A 20,924-nucleotide genomic window follows, 5' to 3' on the forward strand; every position below is an offset into this window, starting at 1 on the left:
CTGGCGGAAGCGGATTTAGGATTGCACTCCTGCTGATATGCTACATGAGAGAGCAGGCAACCTGCCCAAACACACACTTCCCAAGCATTTGGCGGTTTATTTATAAAGTGGGGACTTGACACTTTCCCCGTTCCTATCTCAGAGCCTGTATTATACATGTAGGATTTTGACATTTTCCAGTAGAAGCTGAGTTCTAACTGCATAGCATATTCAGCTTTTGGTAGGTTGATGGGATTATTTCTAGAAATCCAGTCTCCAAGACTGAAGAAGAACGTCTGGGGGCATCTCTTCATGAAAGCATTCCTGGCTATTACAGTGTAGTGCAAGGTAAAAGTGAATTACTTTACATCCAAGGCCTGAGAATAATGTGACTTTGGGTGGGTCACCTCACTTCTAACTACCAGCCTCCCCCTATGAGCAAATGGCCAATCAGCGAAGACCCTGGGACACTTTTCCTAGAGTCATTGTGAGGTTTGGGGTTAAACACGCAAGCATTGTGCTTAGCTAGAATTGAGTAAGTCCTTCTGGAGTCTCTTGTCCTCCTCATTATAACTGACAATATGAATCATCAGGGAAGCCTGGCGAGCAGGCTCCGTGGAGAAAAGTGCTTGCCACTGAGCTTGAAGGCCTGAGTTCAATCCCTGGGACACAGACGATGAAAGAAGAGAACGCAAGTTGACCTCTGACCTCCACATCCACTCTGTGGCATGCGCTGCCCATCCCAACCCTTGCCATAATAAATAAATGAATGACATTAAATTTTTTGTTTTGTTTTAAAAGAACCATGAGTGAATTAAAACTGCCCTGAAGGTCTGTGCACGAAAAGGGCATCTTCTGGGTGGCAGCCAGGTAAGGAGCTGCCTGAAGAAGGCCCTTAACAAATACCCAGTGTTCCTGGGAGAGGCACTCTCTAAGTTCATTCTTTCCCTTCTGATTTAGATAGAGTGCAGGGAACCCTGCGCTGTTTGAACAGCTGTATTCTCCAATAGTGTGCCTAGGGTGCCACATTCTCATGAGTACTTTGCTCTTTTTTGAGGGTTTGACTTCAGGGCTGTGTCTGAAAAAATGCATTCTAACAGTGAGTTTCTCAGGAGATGGCCCTGGTGGCATCCATAGGGCTCTGTCTCATGGCGTAATGCATGTGCCAGGAGCCTTTTTGAATATTAACAATTAATTGCATTTATTCTTATAATTATGCCATTAATTAAGAATAGCTTAAAGGAGGTGGTAGTTTAAAGAAGGGCTGAGGATGTGACTCAGAAGCAGAGCATTGGTCCAGTATATGAGGGCCTGGGTTCCAGCTCCAGGACCACAAAAGAAAAAGACATAATGAAGGAGGGGGTGGCAGGAACCACCTGAAAACAAGGCGGCACGTTTTAGTCTGTCACTAAGGTGTGGGCACAGAGGACCACCTGGTATAATCTGAATCCAAACAGTCACGGCCCCTCCTCTTCCTTGGGAATTACTGGCAATCAAATTACCATTCAGACTATGGCCTTGTATCCTGGAGAAGGCCTCTGCTGAAATACAAGGTCATTCCAGGGAAGGAAAACCGTGAGTGTATCCAATTGTCAAGTTATCGGCGGCCGTCCCCGAGCAGGGGCCCAGCATAAGCAGCTGTCATCTGAAGAGAGATACAAGAAAGGTAGGCCTAGGAGTGCACCCATAACCCCAGTGCTGGTGAGCCTGAGCCAGGAGGGTCACAGGTTTGAGGGCAGCGTGCACGACAGTGAGTTTGAGCCCAGCCTGGGCTCTATAACAAAAATCCTGCATTGAAATAAAAGGGGGACAAAAAGAAAGAAAAACGGGGGAGGGTGGAGGGAGAGAGGGGGAGGGGAAGTAAGTCAGGAGCCCCAGGAGGCCAGTGGAAAGGCTGAATGACTTGCAGCTACCTGCTTCCTGGTGAAGGGATTGGTTCTCAGAGAAGTGGGTGGGCTGTGCGTGGGTGCTTTGCAGGCCTCCTTTACGGACACAGGCCCTCTCTTCTCTCTGCCTGGATTGTGCGTGGCTGGTGAAATTTAAGTTGGTCTAGACTATTGGTTGATAGCACAGACTCTGGGGCAAGACTGCTGTTTGCATATGGGTCTTCAACTTCCTTTGGCTGTGTCCTCTAGATTTCCTTAAATTCTGTGACTTTCTTTATCTGTATTTCTCTCTCTCTCTCTCTCTCTCTCTCTCTCTCTCTCTCTCTCTCTCCACACACACACACACACACACACACACACACACACACACATATTTATAAAATACTGGCTCATGGGACTGCTGTGAAAAACCAAGATCTGTAGTTTTATATCCCTTAACGATGGGGATATATTCTGAGAATTGCACCATTGGGCAATTGGGTCATTGTGTGATCATCGCAGGGTGTACATTCCCAATTCAAATGCCTACAGCCAGGAGTGGCAGTGCACGTCTGTAATCTCAGAAGGAGGAGAGGCAGGAAGCACCACAAATTAGAGGCCAACCTGGGCTATGTAGCAAGACCTTGTCTCAAAAGTGAGGGGAGGGGATGTGTGGGGAGATGGCTCAGTCAGTAATGTGCTTGCTATGCAATTATGAGGTCATGAGTTCAATCCCCAACACCCATGTAAAAATCTGGGTGCAGTAGCACAGGCCTGTAAGCCCAGCCCTGACGAGGAAGAGGTAGGTGGACCCCAAGCCTAGCTGAATCAGAGAGTTCCAGGTTTAGTGAAATCCTTGTATGAAAAAAATAAGATGGCCAGGCGTTGGTGGCGCACGCCTTTAATCCCAGCACTCAGGAGGCAGAGCTAGGCAGATCTCTGTGAGTTTGAGGCCAGCCTGGTCTACAGAGTGAGTTCCAGGAAAGGAGCAAAGCTGCACAGAGAAACCCTGTCTCGAAAAACCATTAAAAAAAAAAAGAAAAGAAAAGAAAAAAATAGGATGAACAGTGATAGAGGAAGACACTCTGTGTCAACCACTGACCTCCCCATGTACATGAACATGCACACACAGACACACAAAGAAACAAAATAAAATAAACAAAAACAAAATGACAACAGTGTCCTTGTACAATCTAATCATAAGGGACCAGTGTCATACCTGCAGTTTACAACCGACTAAAATGCTTCCCCAGCAAGGACTACTTACAGCTGAGACTACCAGAGCCTGGTACAACCATGAACACCCTGCTTCCCCAGCAAGGACTACTTACAGCTGAGATTACCAGAGCCTGGTACAACCATGAACACCCTGCTTCCCCAGCAAGGACTACTTACAGCTGAGATTACCAGAGCCTGGTACAACCATGAACACCCTGCTTCCCCAGCAAGGACTACTTACAGCTGAGATTACCAGAGCCTGGTACAACCATGAACACCCTGCTTCCCCAGCAAGGACTACTTACAGCTGAGATTACCAGAGCCTGGTACAACCATGAACACCCTGCTTCCCCAGCAAGGACTACTTACAGCTGAGATTACCAGAGCCTGGTACAACCATGAACACCCTGCTTCCCCAGCAAGGACTACTTACAGCTGAGATTACCAGAGCCTGGTACAGCCATGAACACCCTGCTTCCCCAGCAAGGACTACTTACAGCTGAGACTACCAGAGCCTGGTACAGCCATGAACACCCTGCTTCCCCAGCAAGGACTACTTACAGCTGAGACTACCAGAGCCTGGTACAGCCATGAACACCCTGCTTCCCCAGCAAGGACTACTTACAGCTGAGACTACCAGAGCCTGGTACAGCCATGAACACCCTGCTTCCCCAGCAAGGACTACTTACAGCTGAGATTACCACAGTGTCTGGTACAACCATGAACACCCTGCTTCCCCAGCAAGGACTACTTACAGCTGAGACTACCAGAGCCTGGTACAGCCATGAACACCCTGCTTCCCCAGCAAGGACTACTTACAGATGAGATTACCAGAGCCTGGTACAGCCATGAACACCCTGCTTCCCCAGCAAGGACTACTTACAGCTGAGATTACCACAGTGTCTGGTACAGCCATGAACACCCTGCTTCCCCAGCAAGGACTACTTACAGCTGAGAGTACCACAGTGTCTGGTACAACCACAAACACCCTGCTTCCCCGGGGAAGGCTGCAGAGCAGGAAGTCATTTGTTCGCAGCCAGCCTTACACAGTCCTAACTTACATGGTCACAGGATCCAGTTTTCCCTGAAGCCTTACTCTCCTAACAGTGCAAGTAGGGGAACATGCCCAGTCTGAGATAGTCACAGAACAAAAACACTCTTTCCCCACATGCGTGTGTAAGAATCCCAACAACTGAGGAAAAGCTATTACTGCCATGGATGAATGACTCTCTTTCATCATCAAATTAAATTATTTTTCAAAATTTATTCTTTGAGAATTCCAAATGTGTATCCAACAAAATGTGATCATATCTACTTTACTACATGGCTTCTTAAAAAAAGAAAAAGAGCCCACTAAACTCAATTAGTATTGTCCATGTGTACATGAGTGGGGGTCATCCACTGGAGAATGGACTTCTTACCGGTGGCCACTCCCACCCCAAGAAAGATTCAGGAGCTGTCAACTGCCAATAGCTCTTCAGTTAAGGATGGGACACTTCATGAGCTCCTCCCAGATCCATGCTGGAATTTGGGCTAGCCTGATCTTGTGCAGGTCTTCTATAGGTAACCACAACTGTGAGTTCAAGAGTGTCATATCCAGAGACAGCATGTCACAGCACTTCTCCCCATCCTCCGGCTCCTACACTCTGTCTACCTCCTCTTCTGTGATGTTCCCGGGGCTTTGACAGGAAGGTTGATAAAGACATCCCACTCAGAGCCAAGTCCTCAGCACTCACTGGTTCTCTAACCACTTGTAAATCTCATAACTGACTCCGTCCACTGCAAAAGAAGCTTTTTATACACAGGGTTGAGAGCAACCCAGGTCTATGGATATAAACCTAAATATTCACTAGACAAGATCCAGGGACTTAAAGGAGTGAAGATCAATTATTTACAAGAGATGTTTTACTTTTAAAACTTTCCAATTTTGGAAAGAAGGAAGAGAATCTTTGCCCAATGACATACCCAATTTTATATTTCTCCCCAGATCATAATTCTAGGTGTGCCAGCTCTACTCGAAATTACAGTGAGAATTCCTGGCAGCCCCCCTTCCAAGAAAAGCAACTTTTAGATCAGTGATCTCCAAATACAGGGTTTTAAAAATATTTTCTGGCCTAAGAATTCAGCAGAGTTCCTTCCAAAATTGAGCATAACTCAAAAGCTAAAAACATAACAAAAATACTTTAAAAGTACTAAAAGGTGCCGTGGCAAGCATAAATCTTATTGTTTCCATGGAAATTCTGACATCTTTCCAGGTCCTACTAAATATCATTTCCACAATTGTGATATGTTATAAGCTCCCAAAATAGTTTCAATGAAAGGAAAATATTCCTAGATTATAGGCAATTCTAAAACTTCACTAACTGAAGTTGATTATCAAATTATTGGCTACTGGGACCAAAGGTAGCTATGCACAGGGCAGAAATGAAATGTAAACAGGGCATATTCAACAATGAGGCCAGTTTATAGAATCATCAAGCAAATTGGAAAAAAAAATTGTAAAAATGATAGAAAATTTCTAATAGATAATTTTAAAATGCTGAGGATCAGGTTGGGTCAGGAAAGCAACCAGTGAACTTTCAATCACTGCTTACTTTAGTTTCCTGAATCTCTAGCTCTCATCTGCTGCCTGCATGGCCCGCTAGGCTGTTGGAAAGACCACTCTTCAGAACATCTGGAGCATGCTGGCTGAAGCCAGGTTCAAAAAGAGGATAAAGATGTCTGCTCCAGGGAAAGCAATGGATGAACATTTGGGGAAGAATAAGGCTGTTGAGTGACTGGAAACAGCAACACTTTTTTTTAGAAATGTAGTTTGCAATGATCATTTCCAGAGCAACTTCCAATTGGCAAAGAAAAAGTAAGTAGCTACAGTTGAGTGACAGCTTCGGGGATCGAACATGTTTTCTGATTTAGTTGGGGGTCCCAGTGCTGCTTTGGTGGCCCTGAGCTTGACAAGCCTACCCCATGAGGCAGCTCCGGGGACAGTGCTGCTCTTCCTGCTGTCTCAGCTAGATCCCTGGTGACACAGGGACCAGGACAAGGACAATGGCTCATCTCCTGCTTATTTTAATGGCTGTGAAGGGAGCAAGTAAACTCCTGTTCCTTTCAGGTCGTGGCATAGCCACATGTTTTGGAAATTCTAACAGAGACTTAACACTAAGAAGAATCAGCTTGCCACACTCATTAAAAATGAGATACATGTCCTGTCAGCTGAACACCTTGCCCTGGAATGTTCAGATCTGAAAAGACTTCATCCACACAGAGGCTGTTGGCTAGCTGTGGGGACGAGCAGGCTAGTAAAAAGGCACTGTCATTTCTCAGAGCTGGGTGGGCTGTTAGAAAAACCAACCTTCTGCAGTATTAGAATAGGAAGACACACACACACACACACACACACACACACACACACACACACAGGGAAGGAAGGGAGGGAGGGAGTGGAGAAGAGAGAGAGGGAGGAAGGGAGGGAGGGAGGACTGCTTGCTTTTTCCCTCCTGTGGGTATGAACCCCAGGATGGATTTAGAAGTGAGATAAGCAAGGATTTTATTGAACACTTGCTGCTGCATAACCTCAAGGGCATGTATGACATGTGCAGAGACCTTCCTGGGTAGCTAAAATGCTCCCCTGCATGGACTGGCTGGCCTATGCTGATCCTGAGGTCAGAGTGACCTTTAGGTCCTGCTGAGCCTATGACACGGTGCGAAGTGGGAACTGTGTCACACATAAGGGCATCCCCTTCTAGACTGGTCCTTCATTCAGAGGAAGTAAACACTGGTCAGCAAAGGCAGAGCTGGGCCTCAGCCCTATTCTATCTTCTCTCTTTTCTGAAAACTCTTTTCAGCAGCAGAAAGGAATTAGGAAACCAAACAAAACCTTCACGGGGATTACTTGCAGTCACAATGACAGGCACCTCACTCTGTATCAACCTGGCCTGTATTCAGAACGTGCTCACATCCCGTGAACCTCATAGGCAATGGTTAAGAACAAAGACGGCCTGGAAGGATCCTGTATAAAACGTGAAGAGGGCCTAGCAGAAGAGTTTGCAACGTGTGCACTATTGGCCTGTGGGGCACAGATAAGAACTGCTGTCTAACTCTGGACAACTTATCTGGCATCCTTGACCTTAGCCTTCCATCTGTGAAATGAAGATAATCACAGGACTACAAACAGCCTTCCCAAATAGCCATGGCTTATCACTGTGGCTGGCTACACAGGTGAACACGGGCAGAGACTGGGAAGAGGACACTTGTGCTGGGAGAGGGAAATCATCTGTCCCGCGGCTTCACTGGGGAATTTCTCGAGATTCTTAAAACATACAAAGATGCACTGTGTAGTCTTGAGCAAGCCAACTGAGCCCTTCTGTGCACCGGGCTCCTCATGGGGAACCTGGACGATGACAGGAGGGCTGCGGGATTAGAAAGGTGATCACAGCCCCCTCTGCTCTTACAACACGGTCAGGGCTGTCACCATCCAGGCAGAGAGAGCAGTGTTTTTAAAGACACAGACAAGATGGGAGAGAAAAGGTAGTGCTCTCTGTTGTAGTTGAATAATGCCATCGACACTAATGAGTCAAGCAGACTTCATCACTGCTTCAGAGGCCCCTACGACGACTCACTGTGGCTATAATTTTTTTTTTTTTAAATCTGGATGTGCACAGAGTTTGTTAAATTTTAAAATGCTCCCACATATATTTTTAATTCTGTTGAGCCTAAAGGAGACGGATGTTGCCAGTAGAGATGAACGCTGTACCTCTGGTTAGTTGTTAGAATAATTTGTGTCTTGGCAGAATATGCCCCATTGTAAAGGGAGCCTTTAGAAAACCTGACAGTCCACACCCGCAGCCAGCCTGGTGCATGCTAAAATGCTTCTCGGGTCCAGCACTATTGACTCAAAGATCATTTTTGCAGCTGGGTCATTAATCTTCATTGGCATCTTTGTGTGTTAGGTGGTCAGAAGAGCACAAATCCCACACTCTTCCTTAATTGGTATCTGGTTGTGCATTCTATGTGTTTGGATGCTAGGGGGTTCTGGCAGATGTCTCTCCCGGCTATTAATTATTTTCCTGTTTGCCTTTCTGCTTAACCAGCCACTCTCTGTCTCCTGCCAGGATCACACTCATCAACAGTCCTCTCCAGCTCCAGAAAATCATGCCATGTCGAGTCATGCTCTTCCTAGGGACAAGCTGGCCCACGCCACTACACAGGCAACCCAGAGGGACATGGAAGGGAAATGCAAGAACACAAACAGTCAGGCTTGGAGGTGTTTTTCCTCAATTCCAAAGGGGTTATTTCATCTGGCAGCTAAGACTTTGCACACTTTCTGATAAAGGGAATTTTAGGGAAAAAATTCACTTTGTAGTAAATCACTTAACGAGCCTAACGGACCAGTCCACGGTATGAATTTTTCTGCCAGTGTACACAAACTGCAGGTGTGACAGAAGGCTGGCTAAGTCCCTCCCGGTGCCCTGAGTTGAGATGTGCTGGTTACGGGGCAAATCATTACCCACATGAGGCGAAGAGTACCCCAGACCCAAGCACCAAGGAACTGTCTTTTTGTAAATACTAAACTCTCTCTAAACAATAACCCAAATAAAAACAAATGAGCCAGTAAAACCTTAGCAGTGACCCTTGAGTAGGTTTTGACCCAGTTATCCTAACAGATATCCCAAGTGAGGTCTCACTTTTAGCAAATGGAGCCTCTCATGTTGGTTTAGTGAAAGACCAGAAAACCAAAGCATGAACTGCATGCAGGAGCCGAGTGGAACTTCATGTCTGGAACCCAGGAACCCAGGAACCAGGAACCCAGGAACCAGGAACCTAGGAACCCAGGAACCCAGGAACCCAGGAACCCATTGACAGTAGCATTGGTATTTTTTGTGTCCCGGTTTTAATCTTTGTATTGAAACCCAAGTGCTGGTTCAGAAACATCCAGACTGAGTTCTCATTTCCAGCAAGGAAAGATTGTCCTATTTTTGTCCCTAACATTGAGAAAAGAAAAATAAGAACTCTAACACCAATAACTTAAAACTTGCAGCTTGACACATAACTCATCTGCACATGAAAATGGCTTAGTGTCTGACACAGGAATTGTATTTGTGCATGTCTAGAGGGTTATGCATGTTTGAATTGTGAGGAATGCACGTATGTGTGCATTGTGCACCCACACACGTATGTGCATGCATGGGGAGGCCCGCAGTTAACATGAGTTACCTTCCTGGATTACTCTCCACTGGATTGAGGCCAAGTCCCTTGCTGAACTGGAGCTCACCAATTCTGCATAGCCCAGCTCTCCAGCTTGCCCAGGATCCCCTGTATCTGCTTTCCAAGTGTTGGATTACGGGCAGCCACCACACCTTCCTAGCTTTTACGTGGGTTCTTGTGCTCCAAACCTAGCTCTCACGTTTACATGCCAAGCATTTTATCCTTAGAGGCATCTCCTTGGACCCTCCTAATTAGCCTTCTTAAAGAAAAGTCTATTAATGGTTTCGCTGAGGCCAGATCTCACCTCACATCTTCTTTCCCCCTTCCAAATAAAAAGGGGGCTTTGTTTGGTTTCTTTGCCAGGGTAGCTAGACGTGATCAGTCTCCAAACTCAGATTACCTTCCTGCTGAGAGAGATGACAATCATCAAGCCTTGACTTTCTTCCCCAGAAGAAACTACAGGGTACCAGAAAATACGATGGAATCTATAGCTCTCAGTTCTCCACCCTGCAGCCTCAACACGTTAATTATGCATCATAAATAAGATAGTTTGTGTATGTCATGGATGTGTGTGGGGCCTAGCATTTATTTTGATATGGGAAGGAATGTAAAAATGTAAGAGCATTCAGAGGCAGGGGCATGGCATACTGGCAAAAGTATCATCTCTCTAACTGATGACAACTCAAAGCATAGAAAATGGCCAGTCCCTGATCATTCATTCACTGAACTCCATAGTTGCCCAGGCTCGCCCTCTATGATGACACAGAATTTGTCTGAGAATAAGCAGGAGAAAGGGCAGGAAGTCCTTCACATTTTAAACGGAGGGTTCTTGCTTTGTTCCCAATGGAGACGGCACATGACTCCTTACCACATCTCACCAACACACCAGGCCTGCACATGGTGATACCCTAGCCCTCTGAGGCTCAGCAAGTGGGCTGTCTAACTGAAGTCAGGAATTTTCCTGGTATTTGGGGTTCTTGGGATTGACCCCAGGGCCTTGTGCATACTAGGCGAGTGCTATAGCCCTGAGAAACATCCCCAGCTCTACAGCATTGTAAAAATAATAGTTTATTTTTGCCTTACTATATCCAGAATAAAGATTTTTAAAGAAAGAACGTTCTGCCAGCACTACAGAGTGTAAGTACCCATCATTTTTCATTTTGGCTTAGGACAGAAATGTATTAAGAAAGTTGATACTGCTGCTGCTGCTGCTGCTACAATTTTCTGAACTGTGCGTTATCAGTAACAGGTGATCTCAGTGGAAGCCACTGTTTAGTGACGTGACCCATTGGAAGGAAAGGTCAATGCTTGCGTATCCACTACATAAGAATGTAGAAATGGCAAGTTCTACATTTTCAAGTTCTCTGTTCTAAATTTCTAGTGGCTTCTAATAATGCCCAGACAGCCGTACACACTACCTGTCCCACAGGGAGGTTCTAACACCTACAGACAGTTGAGGTACATCTTGGAAGGTGATTCTAAGGATATCTCCAGAAAGGAAAAGAAACTAAGGAAAGGAGGCTTCAGAATGAAGCCACAGAGAAAGAACTCACAGCTTCTCAACATCCTCACACTATCTGACCTTTTATAACTCTGTACACTGACACCCTAACCATGATTATGTCTCCTTCACCCAAAAATACATGACTAGAGCTGTCCTACGTGTTTTGAGGGGAGATACACCCGACTAGTGGGCATGAGGACGGTAACTGTTACTAAGGGGCAGACAAGGTTTTACAATCATTGGGTAGAATCCAGAAAATAAAAAGGCTTGAGGGATAGAGAGCTATACAATACTTTGTTAAAAAAAAAATAAAAGAAAGAAAGAAAGAAAGAAAAACCCCAGGCCTTTTCAATTTGCATAAAAAGGATCCTAGGAGAAGCAGTGACTGTATAAGTAAAGGTATGTGATGGTATTTTTCCTTTAGAATTTCATTTTTACATCATCATGTGAATGTACATAACAGCCACCATGTTTTTGGTATGAAGTTCAGTGGCACTAAGTGTATGCCTATTAGGCAGCTGACACCATAATCCCTCTCCAGAACTTGCTTCAGCGCGTGAAACTGAAACCCAGTCCCCACTACACACTAACACCCCTTCCCTGCTTCCCTCAGCCCCTGCCATCATATCTACTCTGTCTCTGTGAAGGTGACTACAGTGAGGGCCACACATGAATGCAAGCAGGTGTCACTTGTCTTTCCATATCTGATTGTTTTCACTTCATGTAATAATACCTTTGAGGGTGATCTGTGTTGTAACATCTGGCACTAGAGGGTCACTGAACTCCCATATCCTAGAATTCCAGAATCAGGTGATTCCAAAGCTCTATCTAGTCCAATGCACCACTCAAAGGCTACATACAGCTAAGACGGGCAGTTATGAATGGGGAACGCCACAAAGTTGAAGACTTCCTTAAAATATCATGAGATTTTTATTTTTGATGTTTTGTAAGTTGACTGTGCAGCTCTTGAGATGAACTGTCAATATGTCAAAAGGTATGGAGAAAAATAAAAGGGACTAGTGTTTTACAAAGGGGTAATAAACTCTAGACAATTTCTATACCCCACCCCCCAGAAGATAATAAAAGGTTAAACAGGCCAGAGTTCTCACTACGATTGAATGAATTCCTAGAAAATAGACACAGAAGAGGCTATTTGCTGTGAGGAGATTGGAAACACCATCCTAGCCTGCTTTGAGGTGAAGATGGTAAATAATTAGTGTCCCAGGAACAATGCTTCACTCACCTGAGACCTGCCTGGTCATGGGGTATGGGTATGTGGGGGGGGGGGGGGCGTGGCTTCTGACTCGGCTGAGAGCCTTGTCAATCATGTCCACACTTGCTAGATTTAGAGGTTGCCTAAGTGTCTCAGGCTGGAATGAACCACATCAAGGACTCAGATCACTGACACGGAGGCAGTGACCAAGGGACACCCCAGCGAGACTGCCTGGAAGGCCTGGGTCAGCTGTGCAATGCCCACTATGGAGCCCTGGGTAATCCTGGGTGTTCAGTCTTAGCTAGTATGTTGAGGTCTCTAAGACATAAACCATCTTCTACAGGATTCTGGCTGTGTCTCAAGCTGGAACTGGTCATCCAGGCCTGCAGAGCATCAAAGCCTTTAGTTTAAAGAGCCTGAGAAAGCACTCAGATAAATTTTGTGGGCTGGGCTTGGAATAGATAAGGCCTGCAGGAGCAGGGAGTATCACTTTTCTTCTCTAGCCCCAACCTGAACGATAAGCTCACAAGGGTCCCTTCTATCATGTTCCACGTGCTTGCGATCCTGGAAGGAACATCATGTCGCATGCGATGGTGGTTACTCTTTCCTTCCCCCTTCAATCACAACACCTGGAGCAGAATGTCCAGAACAGGTAGACCCATGAGGAGAAAACCCGTTCTACCTGGGCTTGGCCTGGGTTCAGCATGCTCTGTTCCCTAGCTCTGCTGATGTCCAACGGCTTCAGTTTCGAGAACTTCAGAGTAATCCAGAGAGCCTTGAGCTAAATGTGCCCGGGTGCCCTGGGGCCATGGGCACTTCACAAGAGGTTGTTTGCTAGATACGGACCTGCCAGCAGCTCTGCAGCAGATAACAGCCTGTCTGCCGGGGCAGCTTGGCTCCCTGGTCAAGGAGCCTGTGCGGGGCCTCGGGGTTCTTACTTTATAGGTGTACCAGCCACCCACCAGAGAGCTTCTCTCCAACAGCTCAGGGCATGAACAAAGATGAGTGAGTGTGCAGAAGCGGACTTGGCAAGGGCACACACTGCAGAAGAGTCAGAAAGAAGGCAGTAAGGGCAAGGAGAGAAGACGCTTCTGTTACCCCGGCGCGCGGATTTCTGCTGACCTCTTCAAGTGATGCTGGCTCTTGGCTTCCTCTTCAGGTGAGTGATGAGGGGGCTACCATTAAAGAAAAATTATATAAGAGGCCATAAGAGCAAGGTACGGCGGCGACACACACCTAAAATCGCAGCGGGAGGGAGGCAGGAGCAAGAAGGCCAGAACTTTGAGGTCTGCCTGGGCTAGGTAAGATCCAGCTCCCCCAAACAGACAAAAAGTAACGAACGATGCCTTTCATTCAGGCACTTGGGGTGCAGAGACAGGCGGATCTCTGTGAGTCTGAGGCCAACCTGGTCTACACAGATAGGGTTCTAGTTCAGCCTCAGCTACAAAATGAGAGTCTATCTGAAAAACAAAACAAAGTCAGCAAAATCCCACCAAAAACGAAAGCAAACAACAACAACAACAAAAACAACAACAACACACACAAAGAAGAATAAAGGTGTGGCGGGGTAGATTAAGGGTTACAATAATGAAACCCTGACAGCCAGCTCGTAAGGCATGCATCTTGTCCTTAAGGAACACAAGCACCCAGCGGGGATTCTTTCAGACACACAGATGTGAGCTTTTGGAATGGACACTATGCTTTCTTTCACCTTTGACCTTTAAGTCCAAGAAGAGATAGAAGGGAGGAGCAGCGTGTGCTTGAGTCGCCCACAAGACCTCCCCTGGAGTCAAGCTCTCATTCACAGTGGAGCCCAGCAGTGACTTGGCCGCAGGAGAGAATAGCTTCATTATCTGTGTGGCAGGGATCTGCCTCACACTACAAAGCAGCCTTTGCCCTAGTTCCCCTGAAGTCAGGAGTGGCCTAACGTCTTTTTGAATTTTCAATATACCCAGTCTGGCAACCTTAGGACAACCCTAAATCTTACGCACCTCGCCAATGGCCTATTCCTTCTCTACACTAAACGGGCTTGCTTAATTTCAACAAGTACAGCTACATTCCACCTGCCAGGTGTCTCTGAGTTTACTTTTGACCAAAGGTGAGTTTCCAGCAATGCGCAGGCTTTCAGTGAGCCCCCCCCCCATCCCTCCCCCCAGTTTCTTGGCCACCAGCTTAAAAGAAACAAAGTTCAGTTCAGAAGTCTTTCACACCCAGGAAGACTATTGCTCTTTCCCGCTCAATTGCAGCTTCTCACTCTGCAGACTGGCTCACTTTGAAAAGCTTCCACCATAGCCGTCTGTCTTGGGCAAGCTCAGAGATCCTGAGAAACAACAGAACTCAAAGGCAACCTTTGATTTCCCCCATTTCCAATCACAGATGGGAACTGTCCTTTCTGCCCTTCATCTCATAGTGGCAGAGGGCCTTGCTATTTGGGACATTTGTTGACACATGCCTCAGACTTCAAGGGTTCCTCATGTTTGAGTCTGAAAGCCGTGCCTGTCGCTCCCCATCTCCTTTTTAGTTTAGATCAAGCTCTTTGCCTTTGTCTCAGATAGCTCTCTTTCTGGGAGCATCTTCCAGGGAAGGCAGGAGCCACAGTGTTTGGGACCAATTTTCTCCTTAAATATAATTCCCCCGGGAGAAGAAAATTCTTACCAATCTATCGTATTATCGATTTCTTCGTGCAGTTCTACTCCTGTTTGCCTAAGCAGGCAAAGAGGGGAAAGGAGAACGGAGGACAGCCAATAAGGAAAGCCCTTTGTCTGCAACTCAACTTTCAAAGACTTCCGCAAGCTATCCAACCACTTAGCACCCAGATTAGCGGTATTGATAGAGACATGTCTCCCGGTGACTTTCTCCAATTGCTACCTTGGTAACGAACAGAAATGAGTGGTGTTCTATGTTTTTACTTAATTAGCAGGTGTGGAAGAGTTTAATTCAGATGCAACAATGAGTCTGGAGATTTCTTTTTCCATCCACTCGTACCCAAAACTCCACTGTGCTGAGGGGCGAAGCCATCATTGCTGGCTACAGTTTGGTTTATTTTTGAGACAGGGTCTCTCTACATAGTCCTGCCTGTTCTGTTCTGGAACTCACTATGTAGCCCAGGCTGGCCTCGAACTCACAGAGATCCACCTGCCTCTGCCCTGCAGGTGCTGGGATTAATGTCCCCGCGCCCAGCTGTCTGGTTCACTGCGAACACTAAGAAAGGACATGAGGAGAAGACAGTACAAAGTAGACGAAGCAGGCCTGGTCGGGTTGTGTGTCGAGGAGAAGCTTTCATGAGGATGGACAGTGAGATTTTTAACCCACTTGCCCTCACTGCATGGTCTTACAACATTGCAGATCTTCTGAGGTCCCTACAGGAGTCAATCGGACGCCAGGTTCTTCCCGTAATGAGCTCCGAGGACTGTCAGGGACCATAGGAACAGGGTGATGAGGACGGATGCAACTAGCTACGGCATGGCAGAGGTAAGAGAGTTCTATGCAAGACTGCAAACCTCGTCCTTAGAAACCTTTCTACACAGCAGCGCCCTGAGATCATCTAGGAAAATCCGTGCTTTCTAAATACAACTGAATATCTTTCAGTAAATCATGCTTAAGGCAGAATGTCAAACTCTAAGGAAGATGGTTTGGTTTTTTTAAAAGTGCAAAGTCTGTCATACAAATGTCTAAGAATGCTATTCCCAGCTGGGCCTATTGGTACTCTCCTATAATTCCAGCATGCAGAAGCAGGATGTAGAAGCAGGAAGACCGGGAGTTTAGAGTCTCAGCTATAGAACAAGCTCAGGGTTACCCCAGGCTACAAACACACACACACACACACACACACACACACACACACACACACACGCACACAAAATCATTCCTATGAGTATAAGATAGCATTTCTAACTGTGTGTGAATGTTCCAAGTCGTGCCACGACAGTCCACATAAAGATGGAAGGAAAGCAGTAATGTTCTACAACCACACTCTGTGTGTACAGTAGAGATGGACTACGACGCAACAGTGACCTGGGGGTTTACTTAACAGTCCATTTTATGTATTTTTATTCCCTCAACTTTTTGTTTGTTTGTTTGTTTGTTTTCGAAACAGGGTTTCTCTGTGTAGTTTTGGTGCCTGTCCTGGATCTTGCTTTATAAACCAGACTGGCCTTGAACTCACAGAGATCTGCCTGGCTCTGCCTCCCAAGTGCTGGGATCAAAGGTATGCGCCACCACCACCCGGCTATTCCCTCAACTTTTAAAAGGATTTTTCCCTTCCTCTGTCCCTCCCTGCCTCCCTCCTTCCCTCCCTCCTCCCCTCCCTCCCTCCTTCCCTCCCTTCCTTCCTTGCTGGAAAATGAGCCGGGGGGCCTATGCACTCACTTTATTGCTGGGTGATATTGCCAGCCTTTCTATTATTTCTTATGTGGGCAAAGGGTAAACAGAAAGGCCCAGGTAGTTAACGGACTATTGTTTGGGGCCATTTCTACCAGAGACAAGTCATCCAACATTAATAACTTAAGAGAAAGCACACACGTGTGTGAGCATACACACACACACACACACACACACGCACACACACACACACACACACATACACACACACCCCTGACACCTAATGAGAAGAATTGCTAAGAATGCAGTGAAGCCTTCAGTTCTGGCTATTGTCTTACAGGTTGTCTTATGAAGGGCCCATTTTCATCAGCACTGTGCTATTTGCAAGGACAGGGAGAAAGCCAGTTATCCAATCAAAGCAGAGCTTGAATCCACACTGAGGTAAAAAAAAAGAAGTAAGCCCCCCAAAATGAATGAGTGGGTGGCTACTCAGAAGAGCATGGCGATAACAAGGAAAGCAGACGCTGTGGCTGGTTCCGACAGAGCCTTCTTTGTAGTGGAGGCCAGGGATGTGTGGCTGAGACCTGGCTGCGGAAGAAAGGAAGTACCCTTAGGTCCTTGGGGACCTGCCACCTACAGCAAAGGCAGGAGCAGGTTCACAGAACAGCAAGGTAACAGAGAGCAGGTTCACCGCAAGCATCAGGGGCTTCCTGGGTCCTCCCGTGATCTTGTTTAGAGCAGACTTGTTCCTTCAGATCCCAGCAACTGCTGTGAGCATGGTGGCCGAATGACAAGCTGTTGCTGCCCAGGCTTCCAAAGCACGTGGGCTAGCAAAGGATGTCTGCTTACTCCGGAGCCCGTCTCTCTGACAGTCTTAGGATAAAGAGATTTTTCTCCTACTCAATATGGGAGGAACATATGCTTTCAGACAAGCACCACTCATTAGGAGACTCTAGGAAATTGACAGTAGAGAACCTAGCAGGGACTTGTATTCCATTTCTGGGCTTACCACCATGTTCCACAAAGAAGCAAATCTTTGTCACTAGCGTTCCTTTTTGCAATAAGCAGTAATAGTTACCAAGAAGAGAACACTGTATTATGAAGAAGACTGAGTTGCACATTACTCTTAGTCTGCTGAAGGATGACTGGTTGCATTTATTCCCCCTCCTGCCTCTCTACCACTTCTCCACAAAAGGCCAGAGCACAAATCCCCAGACCCTAAAAAAGGAGAAAGAGAAGCATAAATGTTTCCATGCCTCTGTGTTGTCTACTCCCAGGAAAAACAGTAGCACATACGTGAGGTTATTCTCATTGTGGGAAACCCCAAGGACAGGCAGTTGTGTGGAATTCCGAGCCCCCATGAGGCTGATGACCCACTGTCCTCTCTCCCAGAGGGGTCACAGATCAGTTTAGAAGTCCCATTATCACCTTCGGGGCAAATCCATGCTTGGCTTTCTAAGGTTTTAGTTTTACATTTCATTCCCTGCTTAACATAATCTAGCCTATTTCAAGAAGCCTGTAAATATTTTTGTTCAGGCTAATGGCAACCTCAAACAAAAGGAAACTACCAGAAGGCTGCCAAGGTTGTGTAACCAATGATTTAATAACGTCTGTAAGGAAACATTGGTTTTTAAAACAGTCCCAAACACATAGGAAACATGCTTATGGCGGGGAGGAGACTTCAGTTTACAAAACAGGGTTGTGTATTTAGACGCACCACACTTCTTTCTGCCCCTTTCTCCTGAGACTTGCACCTGCACCCTAGTCGCAGTTTAGAATATCAGATTTCCTCCGCTGGATCTGCACACAGGTGAGCCCCAGGTACATTTCTCTTCCGCTGCCTCATTTGGAGATGGGGGAGGGAGGGCACTCCAGTTCTATTTCTAAATACTCTCTCTCCCTTTGTGGAACAGTGAGAAAAGAGAATCCTCCCACCGCAAGGTTTTTGTCCCTCCAGTATTCCCCACACAGAGCCTGTCCAAAAATGACCACTATTCACATTACCTGCACAGAAAATTACGAGCATTTATTAAGGTACGTATTAGACATGGGGTGGGGGTGGGGAGAAGGTGAGCTCAAAAAGAGCTCCTCACTGCTGGTGAGCCTCCTGTACACCCTTTCCCTACAGGGGACCCCCTCGGACTGACGGCTTGTGCTGACTTTGCTCCCTCAGAGGAAACCGCCTCACAAAACACATGGTTTATCTCACTAGATGAACCTTTTCACCAAATACAATAATAAAACCGTTCTCAAACCAACTACGATGTCCTCATTTGTAATCAGCTCTCTCTCCAAAGGCTGAGGCAAACTCAAGGTCAACCTGGGCTACACAGTTAGACCGCGTGGGCGTGGGCTGTGTTGTGCGCACCCACGCACGCACCCACGCACGCTGCAGAAAGCAGCTCTTTTCACGCATGTAAGCAGCTGCCAAACCTGCATTCAAGTCCCAGTCATCATCCATCCCCGAACACGGCCCATCTGCTTGTATTGGGTTGCTTACACCTCAAAGTATCCTTGGCTTTCCTGATGTATACCCTGAGCTTAATGTGCATACCACAGTGACGAGTGTGAGTGTGTGTGTGTGTGTGTGTGTGTGTGTGTGTGTGTGTGTTTAGGGAAACACCTCACAAACTTCATTCACTCCATTTACAGAGAAAAGTGGGCTCTGTCTGACAGATGGACGAGTCTGTGTCGACACTCACTTGAACAAAATTACATTGGCGCCTGATATGTCCATGATTTCCTTGACTCTTAACTTACGAAAGCTCATCTGAAGTTCCTACTGTGTGCAGAGCTCTATGGGAGAAGAAAACCTCCGTGGACACCGAGACAGAGGCACTGTCACAGAGCAGCCCGGTCGTAGGGGATCATGGGAAGACGGAGGAGGAACAGTGCATAATGGTGCCTATAAAGACAGCGGGCACCTGCCGCACTACTCAGAAGGGTGGCGCAGAATCAATGTGACTCCTTCTCTGCCTCCTCTGGAGCTGGCTGCCGAGGAGAGGGAAGGAATCCATCACAGTGGCAACCAGGGCAACTCAATCTGAAACTAATGAATGCTTGGCAGGGAAAAAAAAATCTTTAAAACAGACTCAACTTATGAAAAGGTGCTGAAAAGCAGGGGAATTGCACCCACCGTGTGCCAGAAGGCACTGCCAATTAAAGTCCAGAGAGCCTACATCATGTATTTTTTTTCACACTATGATTACATTTTAAGAAAGTGGTACACTGTGTATCAGAGGGAACTGTGCCCATGTTAGTTTAGGAGAGGGTGAAGGGTCAGAGAGAGATGGGGCACAAGTCAGAGCCACATGTTAGGAATGTTTAGGGACAGATGGGGGACAGGATAGAACCTGCAGTGATGCTGAACTCTACTTGGCTCTAGGGGTAACTCATGCCTTAATGGTGACAGGGAGCATCCCTCACCTCCTTCATTATGACAGTATATGATCCTGGAAGGGGATGGGAGGAGACTTAGATACCCAGAGCAAGGGGAGGCTAGCTTTGATGGCAGGCTATCAGCAACCCTTAGATCACTAAGTCAGATCACTGTACCATGACACTGGTCTCTAGAATCCTCCACAGTCCAGGGGGATCCTGCTGGGGAGCACCCTGCAGCACTAAGACAGGTGCTCCTGTCTTAGAGGAGGGGAATTTCGTCAGGTGCATGCTCTACAGACATCACCGAGGGATATCACTCTCTTCCTAGGCAGCCATTGAGAGTGTGCTTTGCAAACTAGAGGTGGTCTACAAAGATGAAGTGCATGCCGGGCAAGGAAGCGCAACGCACATTCCGTCATGTACTGAAATTATGCTGTCAACCTTCTGACCGGGCATGGTGGCACACGTCTGTAATCTCAGCACTTGGACTATGTAAGTAGGAGGATCACTGTGAGTTCAAAATCATCCTGGGCTACAGAGCAAGTCTGAGGATAGCTAGACTACTTGAAACCTTGTCAAACAAAACAAAACAACTGTCCATTTCTTCTGAAATTAAAAGATTAGGGGGTAAGCATTTTTTGTTTTGTTTTTTCTTTTTAATCTTTTTTTTTTTTTTTTTTTTTTTTTTTTTTTTTTTTACAGAGTGTTGTGTCTCAGTTATTTGTGGCTGGCCTGGCGCTCACTCTGTAGTCCAGGTTGGTCTCAAACTTGCAATTCTCATCTTCAGGCTTTTGAATGCTGGGTTTACAGGACTGCAACAACATACCCAATAAACACTTGCCTTCTGTGCCTGCAAGTGGAAACAGGTCTTATATTATAGATGACATGGTTGAGTCTCCAAAATATAGACATATACACAAATATATTAGAGACTGTCCTCTTATAAAATGAGTATGCTCTAATTATAGAAAACATTTCCTTTTGCTCAGCTTCCTAGTACTTTATGAATCTCTTGCTATTAATATGATGGGTTTTTTTTTTGCACTATTTTGCAAGGAAATATAAACTTAAAGAACATATAGATAAACCTCAATCAAAAGTTGCAAATGGGTGATTTTAAATTTACTCTCAGTAAAAACCCAGCAATACTATAATATAAATAGACCTGAGTGCCCCCTGAGGACAAACTGAGGGAACGGAAACACGATATGAAAGCGACAAGGGTCTGGAAATCTGCCAGGCC

General features: G+C 46.3%; 1 protein-coding gene across 1 annotated transcript in view; it reads right to left on the reverse strand.

The window, feature by feature from the left end:
• The window catches only part of Ankh (ANKH inorganic pyrophosphate transport regulator), a 139,323-nt gene that overhangs the window by 100,177 nt on the left and 18,222 nt on the right, over positions 1-20,924 (reverse strand).

This window comes from Peromyscus eremicus, chromosome 11 (genome assembly GCF_949786415.1).
Source record: "Peromyscus eremicus chromosome 11, PerEre_H2_v1, whole genome shotgun sequence".
Taxonomy (NCBI): domain Eukaryota; kingdom Metazoa; phylum Chordata; class Mammalia; order Rodentia; family Cricetidae; genus Peromyscus; species Peromyscus eremicus.